A 17,103-nucleotide genomic window follows, 5' to 3' on the forward strand; every position below is an offset into this window, starting at 1 on the left:
AAGAAAGAAAGAAAGAAAGAAAGAAAGAAAGAAAGAAAAGAAAGAAAAAGGAAAAAGGTTGAAATATAGTTCAAAGTTCTCAGAGTTTATCACCTGATATGATACCTTCCAGTATAGGAGACTGGACTTTATGATTCAAAAAGTTATTTACTTCCTCCTTTTCCTTATTCTTATTTCACCATTGTCACCCAATAGCACGACCCTTCAGCTAAGATATGTTTTGTTTTAGGGACCTGCTTGTGGTTTGTAGTGGAGCAAATAAAGTTTTAGAGCTTTGATTGTAGACAGTGGCTTCACCATAGTATTTGGTTCTTTTCAGTGAATTAATTTGTCTTGGGTTTACATGGCAAGGGTTTGGTAACAGGGGGGCTTTCAGGGGTGGCCTCTGTGAGCAGAGCCCAGCAGCTGCCCCAGTGTCAGATCAGAGCCAGCTCCAGCTGGCTCCAAAGGGACCCACTGCTAGCTAAAGCCAAGCCAATGAGCGACGCTGGTGGGGCCTCTGGGAGAGCAGATTTAAGAAGGGGAAAAAATAAAAAATAAAATGTTGGGCAACAGCAGCTGGGAGAGAGAAGAGTGAGAAAATGTGAAACAGATCTTCAGACCCCAAGGTGAGTGCAGAAGGAAGGCAGGAGGTGCTCCAGGCATGCAGCAGAAGCTCCCCTGTGACCTGTGGAGAAGGCCCCCATTGGAGCAGGCTGTCCCCCTGCAGCCCATGGGTCCCACATGGAGCAGATCTCCATGCTGCAGCCCGTGGAGGAGCCCCCAGTGGAGCAGGTGGATGTGACCTGGAGGAGGCTGTGGCCCAAATAGAGTCCCTTTTTTCCTTTAGTCCATAACTATGCAGATTTCACAGTTATGAAAATTCCCCATTAGTGCAGGAAAGTAAAAAAGCCAATAGGTAAATCCTTACCAAGAATGTATGTAGGAACGGGTGCTTAGAAGGATGGATGTAGTGCTTTAGGCAAGTTAAGGCTCTTACTTACAAAGAATTTTTATAGTTATTATTTTAAAAGGTTAATTTTATATACTAACCCAACAATCCACAAGAAAGGCAATAACCCTGTTGTCTTTAATTTTCAGATCCTTTCCCCTGACTTATGGTAATTAGGATGCCTTGGTAAATTATGTAGTGCACAGAATAGTATGATTGATGTTTTCAGACAGACATTTGATCAAACCTGAGTATTTTCTAGCTTTTGCAAGGAGGCAAAATTTTTCAAAGGACAGTGACCATGTTTACAAGTTACAAATACCTAGTGAACATCCAGTGACAATTCCTGGAGGGTTTCAGAAAGTAATAAATGTTGTCTCAAGGATAAAGATAGCCAGTTCCACAACTCAATTGCTTGCAGAGGAATCTTCAGAGAATTCTTTACCTTGTGGCATTTTTGTACATCGCTGTTTACTTAGTGTTCTGGGATGTTCCTTTAATAAAAGGCCTGTTATTATGTGGAATGAATTCCAGCATGAAGTCATATTGCTTCCTAAATAGGTGATAGCTGAACTTCATATTTTTATTTTTATTTTTTTACTTTACTAACTTAATAATAAAATAGGCTAAGTGCACAGAGTAGCTAAATGATAGTGATCATCATCTAAATGCATGGCATTCTTGAAGTTAAAAATAAAGATATATATATATATATATTATATATAAGCACAGAATGAGAAAAAAAAAAAAAAAAAAATACTCCGTTAGTTGTTCCTCCAGATCACCATAGAACTGTGATTTATATGACCAGCCCTTCATTTACTGGTTATTAATATATGAAAAGGACTTCTGAAGGAATTTAGATTTGGACTCCAAACTTTTCTTTTTCTTTTTTTTTCTTTTTAAAATGACTTCATGTATGTTAAAATTGATTTGTGTCGATTATTGAAATTTTGAACTCAGACAGTAATCTGATACAGCTCAGTCTGCACAACGTATGGACTAAACATGTTTTTGGTATTTTAAAATAATCCTAGGAAGCCAAAATAAATGTGACATTTGCACTTTTAACTATGAATATACTGTCTAAAGCAGGATACAATGAGTAAATTCAACTGAACATCATTCAACACCCTGGCTAAAACTTATCACAGAGATTTAATCAAAATCTAAACATGAATAATTGGATGTACACCCTGAAATTTCTTGAGCTGCCAATTAAGACTCCCAACTTATTTCACAATGGGCACACATCTATGAAATGAAATATCTAAAAGAAAATTATATTCTGATAATTATGATGTGGAATAGCCTGAGAAAGTGTAAGAAATAATATTAATAATAACTTGCACATGAAGTTTCAATCCCAATCCAGAAAGCCGAGAAAATACTAGTTTATATTGTTGTGAACATCAATATGATGATAGAATAGAATAGAAAAAAATAGAACAAATAGAATAGAATAGAATAGAACAGAACAGAAGAGAAGAGAAGAGAACAGAACAGAACAGAATAATTCAGTTAGAAGGGGCCTTCAGAGACCATCAAGTCCAACTGTCTGACGACTTCAGGACCACTTCAGGGCTAACAAAAAGTTAAAGCATATTTGTAAAAGTTTTAACCAAATGTATCTTGAACACAGAAGGGCTTGGGGCATCAACCACCAATCTGGGAAGCCTATTCCAGAGTTTGTAAAGTAAATTTTTCCTAATATCCACCGTGAACATCCCCTGGTGAAGCTCAGTGCCATTCCCTTATGTTCTGTCATTTGTAAGAAGAGACTGCCTGGCACCTCCCCCTCCATTTACCCTCCTCAGGAAGTTGTAGAGAGCCATGAGGTCACCTTTTAACCCTCTTTTCCACCAAGTAGATAACCCAAGTGTCCCAGCCTCTTCTCATAGGGCATGCCTTCTAGCCCTTTTATCAGTTCCTCCCCCCCCACTCCCCTTCGTCCCCCCCAATCCCCCCCAGACACTTGCAAGTACCTTAGCATCCTTTTTATATTGTGGAGACAAGAACTACACACTATATTCAAGTTGAGGGTGCACTAATGCTAAATATAGTGGGAGAACCATCTATTTTTAACCAGCTGGCTATGCTGTGTTTAATGCATCCCAAAATGTGGTTTGTTGTCTTCACTGCCAGGGCACACACATCTGGCTTGTGTTGAGCCTTCTGTCAGCCAGAACCCTCATATCCCTTTCTGCAGAGCTGCTCTTCAGCCACTTGTCTGCCAGTCTGTGCCTGTGTCCACCATTGCTCTGTCCCAAAATCAGCAGTCATCATTTTCCTTTGTTGATTTCCACTGATGATTGCCTGATGCTCCAATGCATCTAGATCCTTTTGCAAGGCCTCCTGTTCCTCCAGGAAGTCAACAGTGTCTCCCGGTTTAGTGTCATCAGCAAACTTGCTGCTGATGCATTCCACTCCAGCATCCATATCATTGATAAAAATGTTGAACAGGACTGGCCCTAGAATTGAGCCATGAGGAACACCAATAAGCCCTGGGAAACACTGCTATAACCACAAATGCCATGATAATAAGTCTTTTATTTTTCTATCAGTCTTATTTCTTAATTCAGATGCCATCTGGGTTTACAGGAAATTGAGTTTATTTCTGGATCTTTAATATGAATATTATCAACCTTAGCTCAAATGTCAATGCTAAGAAATTAGCAAAAGATGCTTTAAGAACTCATCTGACAAGCAAAACATTTCCATCTGTATTAGGGAATACAAATAGTGACTGACAAGTATGATATATCAATATCAGTATTCCCAGTGTCACCTCAGGCTAGTCTAACTGCTGACTGTTCAAGAGACACTAAGGGACAGAAAAGAAACCTCAAAATCAGAAAGTGTGTTTTATTTAGACTGTGATTTTTGTTTGTTTGATTGTTTCCATACAGAAATAGTGTCTACAATTCTGATATTTTACTGAGCTTCCTGTTGCAACAGTAAACACACAAAAAAAATTCTGCACCTTTAAAAATCTAATTCTATTCTAATTCTGTAATTAAGCTACCTTTGTCAAGGAAATAATCTAACTTTAAAAGAATTACATGATCAAATGTTAGGGTACAATATGAAGGAAACAGTTCTTTGATAAGTAATGTTAATTGGCCACCGTTTTATTAAAAAAAAAAAAAAATAAAACTTATTTTTGGCATAGACTGATAAAAAAGAAGGAATGATTTGTACTAATATATAATTTCTGTTCATGTCATCTAAACTGTTGATTAGTTAGGTTCATTAGAAACCTAAAAAATGTCATATGCTTAGATTTACAATTGAATTCATTGTTTTTGAGTTCAACCCTTGCAAACACATGAGTAGAAGACATAAAGCATATCAGGATGCTACACAAGGAAGAACTACCACAAGAATGAGGTATGCAGACTTACATTTAAGTGTATACAATTCTTTGTACCTTTGCAAATAGTTTATAAATTGCTGCTTAGAGTTACGGTTCATGTGGAAAAATGTGTATTGTGTCTGTACCTTACTTATAACATTCGATAATCATAGAATCATAGAATATCCAAGTTAGAAGGGGGCCCAAAAGGATCATCGAGTCCAACTCCTGTGTCCCCAAAGGACCACCCCAAAAAAAAAAAAAAAGAAAAAAAGAAAGAAAGAAAACAGACCATATGTCTGAGAGTGTTGTCCAAATGCTTCTTGAACTCTGGCAGGCTTGGTGCTGTGACCACTTCCCTGGGGAGCCTGTTCCAGTACCCCACCTCCCTCTTTGTGTAAAACCTTTTCCTGATATCCAGCCTGAACCTCCCCTGTCACAGCTTCAAGCCATTACCTCAGGTCCTATCACTTGTCACCAGAGACCAGAGATCAGTGCCTGCCTCTCCACTCCTCCTCATGAGGAACTTGTAGTCTGATGAGGTCAGTCATCCTCAGTCTCCTCTTCTTCAGGCTGTACATTCCAAGTGACTTAAGCTGTTCCTCATACCCCTTCCCCTCTAGACCTTTTACCATCTTTGTTTCCTTCCTTTGGACCCTCTCTAACAGTTTTATATCTTTCTTATACTGTGGCACCCAAAATTGCACACAGTACTCGAGGTAAGGCTGTACCAGCACAGAGTAGAGCGAGACAATCACTTCCCTTCACCATCTAGCAGTGCTGTACTTGATGCACCCCAGGGTACGGTTGGCCCTCCTGGCTGCCAAGGCACACTTCTGGCTCATGTTCAGCTTGCTGTCAATGAAAATTCCCAGATCCATTTCTGTAGGGCTGCTCCTCAGCCTCTCATCCACCAGTCTGTATGTGTAACCAGGATTGCCCCTTCCCTGTTGAAGAATCTGGCACTTGCTCTTGTTAATATTAATGGTGATTGCCCAGCTCTCTAATTTGTCCAGATCTCTCTGCAAGCCCTTGACAGAATCAACAGCTCCACCCAATTTGGTATCATCCATGAACTTGCTCAAAAAGAGTTTAAAGCCTTCATCCAAATTGCTTATGAAAACATTGAAGAGGGCTGGTTCTAAAATGGAGCCCTGGAGAACCCCACTAGTGATAGCTCGCCAGCCTGACGTAACTGCAGTGTGGTGTTTTCCCATCATTAAAATAAATCATTTCAGAACACATGTAGCAAACACTGTTATAAAGAAAATGCTTTCAACATGATAAAAGAAGGCAGTTTTAATGCAGATCATAAAGCAGTCGTGCTACATAGCAAATGCCCCTAATGATTTCAACAATTTATTTTTAAACATACTTCTTTAATGGTTAAACAACTGAATCCTGTTCAAATTGAAGACTCTCGAGAATACTAGGAAAACAATAGGAATGGTTAGTAAGTATGTTGCCATTGAGCTACTGATATAGTACAGCTTTTTGTGTTGTCTACCTTATGACAGGTTTGGTAACCACGTGATTTATGAAAGGCAAGCATGGACAATTCAGCAAGCGATAGTATATTTGATGCTTAGTTCCCAGTTTCAAAAGTAAGATTGCAGCTAGATGTACTGGAAAATGATTTTTGTTGTATAGTAGTTATGCTTGCTGAAAACTTTCAACTTCTAATATGTTGATGCACATATCTCACACATCTTTGACTTTTTAATAGAAAATATGGGGTTATTTAATTATGAAATTACCTCTTATTCATTTCTGACATCTAAAAATAATACATAATATGAATTTATCAGTTTGTCTTTTATTGCTTAATATAAATTGCTTCTTTTTATAATATTGTGTAAGATGTAAAATAAAGTCAGCAGTTTGTTTTGTTGTGCTTTCCCCAATACTATTAATCGGTGCCAGTTTCCAATGACCTTTTATTGCAATATGATGTAATAAAAGTGTGTTCACCGTCCTGTAATCTGAACAGTCAGTGAACTATGGTAGGTATAAATATAATCTTTTGTGTCTTTTGAATCTTATCTCTTTTGTATCATATGGGATGTTACAATACATTCCTTTCAGGAAGAATAGCATCAAACGGATTAGACAAACATTGTGGAGCTTTGAACACAGAGGATCACAGTTTCCATCACATGTTCAAACATGTGCATAAGAAGTTATCGTTCTCAGCAGGACTACTATTGAAATCTTTATATCCAAGAATGATAACATGGCATTTGACAAGTGACTGGCAGATACTTTGATATAATTTTTAAAACCATGGAAAAAAAAAAATATTACTTGTTCTAAGGTACAGGGAAAATTAAATATATAAAATCCAGCTTTGCCCAAGAATGGACTTAGCAATACAAGGTTCAGCTTAGGTGTCTTTTTTAGGGTTTATTTATCACTAACAATTTTCAGCTTGTGTCTCTATTTACAGAAATAATATTCAATGGCTCAACATTCAGCAGTGCTATTTTCCATTTTCTAAGAAGTGGTTTCCTGCATATTTTAAATTCAGAATCATTTATATGATATATATGTCTATATATTTAACATATATATATACATGATATATATATCATGTATATATATACTATATACATTTCTATATACATGATATTTATATCATGTATATACATAACAAATCTTCTGTAAATATATATCTGTATATCTCTGTATATGTAGGTGTATTCACATAAATATTCTAGAAACAATAATATTGTTCCTTACAGGGAAAACTATATAAAAGATTCTAGGTTAATGATTTCTTTATTTTCAGCCAGGAAGACAAAACAGAATAATATTTGGGTGCTTAACAAATGCCCTTTATAAGTTCAAGAAGTTTGAACTGAAACAACTCTGATATCTTAGTGGTAGCGTGTCATGGCATGATTGTTTTTCATAAGAGACAGCATCACTTTCCCATCAGACCTCTCTTGAATAACAGAATCCTATTCCAGCTGAGTCATCTTCATGTTCTTAACTAGCTACTTGCCAATCTTTCTGTAACTTTCATAAAGAAAATTGAGAGATCTTTATATATTGCATGGAAAATACTTGTCTTCCCACCAGTTAATAATGTCGTGAGCTGAAAATGTGAATTGCCTTGCAGTATTGCAATATGAGAATTTTCCACCTTTATTTTTGCACAGAAAATAACTAACATTTTGGGAAGCTATGTAATTCCACTAAAAGATGCTAGATTATTGCTGAAAAACACAAAAACACTATATCTTGTATCGCACAGGAAACAGAACTTAGGCCACTTTATCTCCCATTTGTTTCATTTGTGATTTAGAGCATCCAGCCTTATGGCCAAAGAAATAACAGAATTTCCATACCTTCCCCAAGTATCTCTTGTGACTTCCAGGAAAGTTAGTGAGCAATGATGGGTGTGGATGACAGTAGTGTTTTATGCTATGAATGGATGCTCAGCAGTGAGAACTTTATCCTGAGTTTCTATTATTGTAGAACATAGAACAGAGTGTTAAACAGTAGGTCTAGACTAGCTGTCAGGGCATCTTTCATATCTCTCGATTGTCTGTGAGGAAAGCCTAGACAATGCTAGGCAGATGTCCTGGTTTCAGTTAGGACAGTTATTTTTCCTCCTAGTAGCTGGTAGGGTGCTACCAGCAACTATATCTTGGAAACTATTAACAATTACACCTACTGCCTTTTTTCATCAGGGAGCCAGTCTGTGGAGGGGACAGGGGAAGATATTTTTCCATACTTGTTCACTCTCCCTTTCTCCTTCAGCACCCTCTTATCCTCAGACCTAGTTTCAATAGCTCTCCAAGATGTTGAATATCCTTGGGATACTCAGACCAGCATGTTCTTGTTGTTATGTCTCTTGAATGCGCTTCAGGTTTTGTTTAAGGTTAAACAACTACTCAGGACAGTTATTTTTCCTCCTAGTAGCTGGTAGGGTGCTATGTTTTGGATTAGGATGAGAAGAGTGCTGATAACATGCCAATGTTTTAATTGCTGCAGAGCAGTGCTTACACTAAGCCAAGGACTTTTCAGCTCCTCACTCTGTCCTGCCAGCGGGCAGGCTGGGGGTGCAGCAAGAGGTGGGAGGGGACAGACCCAGGACAGCTGACCCAAACTGGCCAAAGGGCTATTCCATACCATCTGACATCATGCTAAACAATATATAGGGTGGGGGGGCTGGCTGCTCGGGGTTGGGCTGCGGATCGGTCAGCAGGTGGTGAGCAATTGCATTGTGCATCATTTGTTTGTACATATTATTATTATTATTATTATTATTTTCTATCTTAATAAACTGTCTTTATCTCAACTCACAAGCTTTACTTTCCCGTTTCTCTCCCCCATCCCAGAGAGGGAGGGGGGAGGTTGAGCGAAATGCTGTGTGGTGTTTACTGCCAGCCGGGTTAAACCACAACAGCAGACTAGACTTCTATCTTTAGACAGTTAAAGTTAGGTGAGATGAATTCCATTACCAAGTGTATTCATTGTGTGGTTTGATCATGTCACAACAAACCCTAATAAGATCACAAATGATTGGAGTTGGTAAGTAGGAGAGACAACATAATACATCTCTCTCCATAGTTGGTTGCTGCAGAAATGAGTAGGGAAACTTATTGCAGGACCTAGATTTTTCCTTTGACCAGAAACCAGTCAACTTACTTCATGATTTTCTGTTTCATTTGGCCTCGCTTTTTTGCCAAAGTTCAGCAGTGCTTGTATAATTACAACAAGATCCTATGCATTAAAATAGATAAAATATGCATGATGAAGCATACCACAGACAGGTCTGGGTTTCCAAGCTGGAGATGCCAAAGAAAAAGTCAGAAATAGGTTAAACAGTGAGCAATTAAACTAAAATTTTCTCATTAAGGGTGTAAAGTTTGCATATTAAATTTCATCCAAATGATAAAGGGTACAGTATGCAATACACAAGAGAATTAAAAAATGACTGATGCTTATGCAGTACACAAACAAATTAGCAGGATCTGACCTAAATGATAAGGGTGTTATTACACATTAGAGTTAGATGTCATTCCCCCTAATTTAAGAGTATTGCAATTACAGTTAACCTGAAGGTTGGTTACTTTCATGTTTATCATCTTTGTGATAGTGTTAACACTGTTGTTGTGGCATCATGGAAATTGTATGCATCATAAAAGTGTAGCTAATTATCATTGAACTAGTCATTTCTTATGTAAAATGAGTTTAATATTTTCAGGCCAATATTTGTGACCCATTTGTCTGATAACAACATCCATTATTGACCTGCCTATCTTTCCTTTAAATTCTGTCTGACTGGCATTGTATTTTCACTTACCGGATAAAAAAAAATTCTATTTGTTTGTTTTATTTTTATTTTATTTTTATTTTTTAAACATTTAACATTTAAACATTTAACATCCACGGTGTAGAGAAGGGACTCTTCAAAAGGACAGAATTTTATATTCAAATTTGCCTTTGCATTTAGTATGCAAGGAATATTTTGCACTGTTGGCATGAACAGGATGGGAAGATTTCTGTTAATTAAGCATCTGAAAAGATATCGTTGTGTTCATTTGTTATAAAAATGGGATTATGAGGACTATCTTTCCAATATGAAAATTATTACATAACATTTTATAAGATTGACAGTGGCTTCTGCAGGGTTGCAGACATTTTTGGCTCCTAAACTGTGTAAGATTTTTTTAAGAATGTACAAAAATATAAAAATCAAACTCAGAGAAGCATTGAAAGATCTCTTACCTTTATTATTTAAGTTTGGTTAAACTCAGAATTATGTTGACTTTGAGGATAAAGCATAATAAAAGATAAAGCTTTAACACAGTATTGTCTTGAAATATTTTTCTACATCTTTCCAGAAAAAAAAAAAAAAAAAAAAATGTATAGATGACTACTTCTCTGTGAATACATTATTCAGTGAATTTTGTCATTTTTCATTTAATAAGTTATTCAATGACTTTTCCTCTGAGTATTTGCCTAGGTCTATAATGGATACAATACATCTAGCATACTACTCAATAAAAATTATAATAATTGAATAAATTGTTCAATTGATATTTTTCCCTAGAATTTTCCTACTTTTATCCTTTCTTTTTTACAACAGTAATTAAAAAAAAAAAAATCATAGTTTTTAGATTTAAACACAGATGCGCTAGTCATGGAAAATTGATGAAATGATACAAGATTTTTTTTTTTTTTTCCTGAAATTTTATTATCAAAACATTGGATGTGAACGTGGATTACATTTTATCTATTGCTGTCATCTAATTACAAACCAAGCCTTAATAAGTAAAGTAAAACTTAGCTGTTATAAGCAATAACAGTTGTAAAAATAGTCTCAATATATAAGAAGTTACCAGAAATGAAAGACTACATAAGCTATTTGCAAGGGGGTTTTCTATACATCTCTAGTATTATGTTCAGAAGTTGGTTTAATATGACAGATATCAATTACACAACCAGTTGATAAACTTGTCTTTTAATATAGAATTTCTAGCTAATTTTGCAACTTAAAAATATATAAATAAATATATAAATTTGGGAATATTGCTGTATACGAGGGACCTTTCACTAACAAATGTTTCATTAGCATGTAGTGTTTAAAATCTTTGATTAACTGAAACATTAAGGTCTACTACTTTTACCTCAGGGACTCAGTCTGTTCAGCTGGTCATTAACTGCCCTGTAAATTAATTAAAAGTTAAACATTATGGTGAAGTTAATAAAAAACTTTAAGAAAAATTAAGTTGATAATGCAATGTGAAATATCTTTTTGATAAAACTCCATACGTTTCAACCAAGAGTCACGTCCTTTACAAGGAGACACTAAAGAGCTCTACAGAAAAAAAAAAAAAAGGAAGCCAGAAACACCAAACTTTGCATTAATTTAATAGTGCAAGTAATCTTCTCCTGGAGTTTCAGCTTCACAGGCCAACACTTGTAGAACTCACTTCTAGTCCTTCTCTTATAATTCCAACCTGCATTTTCCTGGGTCAATTTATTCATAAGCTAGCACTGTTCATTTCTGAGCTTAAAAAGCTCTTCTCTGTCCCTGATTTATTTCTGTCCTGATGAATAAACAAGGACAATGAAAACACAGAGAGCAATATATTGTTTTTCATCCTTTATTTTATCAAGAAGACAAGTAAGCTTTTAGTGTCTTTCATGTTCTTGCTGGAAAGTTGTAATGTAATCAGAAGTATGCATTTTATACATAGCGGGTCTAACCATGAATAAGGTATCCTTAATTTGACTATCATCTATGATAAAGAGCAAAAAGTCAGTGCCCTGCCCCAATGCACTAAGATTCAGAGATATCATTTTATGTTTGAGATTTTTTTTTTCTTTCTGGAAAATTACTTATATAACCTGAATTAAAGAATTATACATTAAATTTGCTGCCAGTCTGTGAACATCGATGTTGAAAGAGTCCATTCCTCTGGTCCTTCAAACTTAGAATTCAAGGCCTCAGTAAAACATTTTATTTCAACAATATACTTTGTCATAATTGGATTCCATGGCTAAGCTTTTACACTTCATGCTTTCAGAATTTTCTGTGATAGAGCTTTATCTCCCCAGTCATGTTTTTGCCCAACAGGTATCATGCAAGGAAAGATGTGTTGATTCCTGCATCGTACAAGCAAGGCTTTTGACAAAAGGCAGTATCTCCATGATTAGCAGATTACATAGATCTAGCTGTCTTCACCTTTCCAGCCAGCTCCCTTTGTTTTCATATATACAAAAAAAAAAAAAAAAAAAAAAAAAAAAAAGTTTTTAAACCAATTTAGAAGAAACAACCAAGAATGGCTCTGTTACTATAACAAGATTTCAAGATTTCACAGAGTAGTTGAGTGCAAACTCAGTGAAAACCTGGTTTAAGTCAGTAAAACTTGGCAGACACTATTAGATTTTAATTTGCTATCATCAAAACTTCCTATGAATATTATGTGTAGTAACTACAGAAATTTTAAGCCTTTCATTGGAATCAGGATGATATTGGAGATAAATATTACAACACTTTCCTTAATAGCATCATGAGCCAGAAAAAATACATACAAAAAAAAATGTTGATATATATATAAAAATCACAAGCAGTGAGGCATCTATCTTTCATATTTAATAAAGATTTTCCCAGTCAGCTGCAGCTGATGATAAGTATAATATCTTTAAATGGTTAATCCAAGGATCATGGCTCAAGTGCTTTATATGGTTAGGAGAAAAGAGAGCTGTTAGTAGCCTCAGTGTGCATTTCATAAATCCAATGATTTTTTCATTATTATTATTTTTTGTTTTCCTTTTTGGTTTGGCTTTCTACTATTTCTTAAATGTTTTGTTTTTCAGAGGAGAGATAAGAATTAGTTCTTCACATAAAACTACAGCTTAGCCATTACTTAGTCTTTCTCTGTTACGGAAAAGGTCCTGCCTGTGCACAGATGTCTCAGATTAAATTGTATCTCACAGTCCTTACAGTGCTCAGTACTAGATGAACTGCCAAAAGGGCCGTAGGCAAGAACTAAATTGCTTTGGTTTCAGTACACAGTGAATTTGGCTCAGACAAGCTGAATCAGTACATTAAATGCGAATCCCTCACAGATTTGAAAGCAGCCTTTAGCACAATTATTGACTGTGAGTGATGATTATGTCTAATTGAAGGAGACTTTTGCTACCTGTAGCTCAGTTGGAGTCCATGAGAGCCACAGCAAGGCACTGCATCTTAATTCAATGTTCCAGCTTGAAAGAAGCAATTGAACCTAAATCCTGAAGTGTATACACATGGTCGATAAACTTTAATAAACTTTACAGGTTCAGTAACTAGACTGAGTGTATATAATTCAATTTTTTAATTCAGGAAAGGAAAATAGCTAACAAGTATGTTAGGCTACAATAATGTATTAGTTCATCTCATGCAGAGGCCCTCTCAGTAAAAGGAAAAGATATAGTTTCATGCTTGTCTTTGGTATAAGTCATAAATCTGCTGTTCTATACACTATATTAATGCTCTACAGGTGGGAGATTATGCGGTTACTTGCGTATGACCCAACTTCCAGTAAATTTGTGAGGGAAATAAAGTGATTTGACAATTTTGCATCTTTTGCTATGGATGTTATGCCAATAATAAAGAGAAATGAATGTTTTCCTTAATAGATTCTGCCTCTCTCCTCAAGATTTCTTGTCATGTTTTCACAGTATAACAACCCTGTTGTACCAAAAATGATGATATTCTATGTCTCAATCATTCCAAAAATGTTATTGATTTTTCCCAGTGAACAAAAATAGATACTCTCAGGGGCCCTGCAATCAGAATTGTGTTTTCCTTCTGTTCTCTAAGAAATAAAATGTGTTCACAACAAACATTTTTCTCCCACACACATTTGTTGTGACCTATTAGATCTTTTCTAGGTTTATATTAGCTTCCCTTGGCACCATTATTGTGATAACATTCATTAAAAGATCTGTGCCAATGCATTTTTCATATTTTCCATGCACATGTAGCTATCTGAATCATGAAAACTTTCCATTCAAATTGCTCCCTCACTCAATAACTGATATAAAGGTCACATATGAGCTCTACAGGATGTTTGTACCTTCATTCTAGGGGCTTGCTTATACATTTTGTAGGCTTTTTGAAAAAAAAAAAAAAAAAAAAAAAAGTAATTTGAACTTTGTCTTGGAAAAGTGGTATATACCATAGGCTGTGTGAGCAATAGCACATGCAGAATGAAAGGAGATCTGTGATAAGAGAGTTTGGCAAAATCCTTCCTTAATCAATAGCACACAAAAAGTCTTGAAATGTTACTAGGAAGTATCTGTGATTGCTACATGCAGACAAGCCTACACAACAGTTGTATTATGTGTATTTTAGGCTAACAAAGCCAAGAATAGGGTATGCCAGAACTAGGAGATCTCACTTTAATTCTAAAGTTGCCTTTAGGCAACCTTGCTACAGCAAGGTTCTCTAAAGAAAGAGAAGCCTTTAAAGTGGTCTAGTAGCAGAAATGCTTAAATTCATAACACAGATTTTGTATCTTGGGCTAATAGACTAACTGATGGTGAGATTTTGCCACTTTATAGGTGCTTTGGCTTAATGAACTACACACTCTCTTTTGTAGGGTTTCCAGGTATATAATAAGAACAAGGATGCGTTTCCAGGGCTTCTAGGAGGCTATGCAGTAACTGCTTCTTCTCCCCTTCTTCCCTGTGCTTCACTTTTTGGGTTCATTCTTGCTAAACTCATTTTGCCTGTACTTACATCTACCTTGACTTTCTTTTCCAACCAGATCTTCCCTCTCAGATGTGCTGTCTCCTTAGCTCTTCCTTTCAGATGTTATTTCTTCATTGAATATTTTTTCTAAATTTCATCACCATCACTTAATATGTCATGCCTCCTGACGTCATTCACTTTAACCAAGCAGTCATCTTCTCTTCCTTCCAAGTTCTTATGTGATATCAGTAGTCTCTACTAAGTGTCTTGGATTTTCTCTAATTCCAGTCTGCATACACTGTTTCCCTTAAATCCCGTGTCTGGCATATTTCCATTCTCAGTTTCACTCTCCCCTCCATGTTGCCTCTTATTTATCTGGAATATTTCCTTTCCAACTCCAGTCTCCATTTTTTATTATTATTATTTTTTTTTCTTTAATCTCAGTCATACCTCCCTCCTTTTTCAGTCTTCTCTCCACAGACACTGATAGCAAAATTATTGGGTTGTTCCATAGGGACTTGGGGACTTTTTATACACAATGTGTTCAGCACTCCCCAGCTGTGGGGAGACAGAACATTATCTAATCAAAGGACAACCTAAATAATACTACATGCAAAATGCAATTTGTTCAAGATTTAAAATGATTTTCTGTTGATGATAGGTTGTCCATATTCAGCTAAGTAAGATGAATTTCTACTCCAGCTATTTTCAAAAATACCAAAGTCACTAGGAGGGATACCACCCAAAAGGTGGTATCCTTATTGACAATTTTTGGCAATTATTGGCAATATATCCATATTGGCAATTTTTAACATTGACAGAATAAGCTGACAAACCAAGCTGAAATAAAAAAAGAAACCAAGCAATAAATAAATAAATAAATAAATAAATAGAATCAGGCACACAGTATGGGAAACTACAGAGCAAAGAAGCTGTGTCAAAATTACAAGAAACCATAAACTGTATTTTTAAAATGAATGTCAAGCAACTAATCTTGCTTGCAATATTGTCCGTTATTGTGGTAAACATGCCTTTAAAGTAAGGAATTTTGTCAGAAGGGGAACAGTGTGAAGAAACTTAAATTATTTTTTTGATATGGGGATTGGTGGACTGACATTTTGCATGCAGTCTCTGAAATTCACTGTTTTGATTCAGTAGACAGATAGATAAATTTAAATATTGACACCAAGGTAGCATTACATTTTAAAATCCAAATAATAGAGTACAATTATCTCATAAAACAACAACAACAATAAACAGGACAGTAAGATGGATCTTAGCTTCAGATATCAACATATCACAGATAGTGTTTTGAGCCATGATCTTTAATATCCATTAGTAACTGCAGAGACTTATTTTTATGCAAAGATTTATGAAGTTTAGTAACTTTTCTCACTATTGCTTTTTCTATAAAGCTGTAATTTATAAAATACTGCTTGAAGTTAACCTTCTTGTAGAAAGAAAGATTAAAGCCTTTCAGAAAATGAAATACTGAAAAAAACGTAAGACTGTTGCAACTAAAAAAAAAAAAAAAAGTATAAAGAAACAGTGACATGAAGAGGAAATTTATATTAAAGTTACTGTATATATTTGAGACCTATTTATTTTTACTTACAGAAGCCAAACTGTCACATACATATATGCAGAGCTGGCAATGAAGTCAGTAAAACTCAGTAATACTTTATTTTTTTAAATGCTTTATTTATTTTTCATGCTGTTGAATTTGTGTTCTTATTATTTTTCACCATGCTTATCCTTCATAAACTGTATTTTAATAGAAAGACTCAGAGAAAACTTTACAGCCATTCCTCAAAATGGGTTCAGTGACTTTTTTCCTAGTTCCCATTTCTTTGTCAGCATTTGCATCTTTAACCTAGACTGGCTGGTCTAGAAACCCACACATTTCTCTTGCCAGAGAAGTCTCTTTTATTCACCTCCAAAATGTACACTTATTGACATCACAAATATATGTGTTTATTGTTTTTCTAGAGGCCTGTTGCTTAATCCTCCAGCCTTCTGCTCCCTGTGAAATTGTTTCCTAAATACCAATTCCACTGAGTGTGTTGTCTTTCTATACCCAGTCTTCATCACAGAAGAGCATAGTTAAGGGGAGTAGCGGTTGACTCCGCAGTGAAAGGGAATGGAACCCAGCAGGTTGCTCGCAGTTGTCAGTTGACACTTCTGTTGACTGATCACAGTTCGCTACAGCTTTTTTTTTTTGTTTTTTGAAATACTGCAGTATGCCTACAGTGGGAGACAAGTGACATTCAACTACTCAATTTTACAATTCTTAGAGACTATAACATTGCTGCATAAGATAAGTCTTCCAGTATCAAACATGGAAATTCTGTGATTTATAGAATCATAGAATATCCCAAGTTGGAAGGAATCCATAAGGATCATAGAGTCCAACTCCTGGCACCACACGGATCTACCCAAAATTTTAGACCATGTGACTAAGTGCATAATCCAATTGCTTCTTAAATTCAGACAGGTTTGGTGCAGTGACTACTTTCCTGGGGAGCCTGTTCCAGTGTGCAGCCACCCTCTCGGTGAAGAACCTCTTCCTGATGTCTAACCTAAACATCCCCTGCCTCAGCTTGACCCCATTCCCGCAGG

This window comes from Oxyura jamaicensis, chromosome 2, assembly GCF_011077185.1.
Source record: "Oxyura jamaicensis isolate SHBP4307 breed ruddy duck chromosome 2, BPBGC_Ojam_1.0, whole genome shotgun sequence".
In the NCBI taxonomy this organism is placed as follows: Eukaryota; Metazoa; Chordata; class Aves; order Anseriformes; family Anatidae; genus Oxyura; species Oxyura jamaicensis.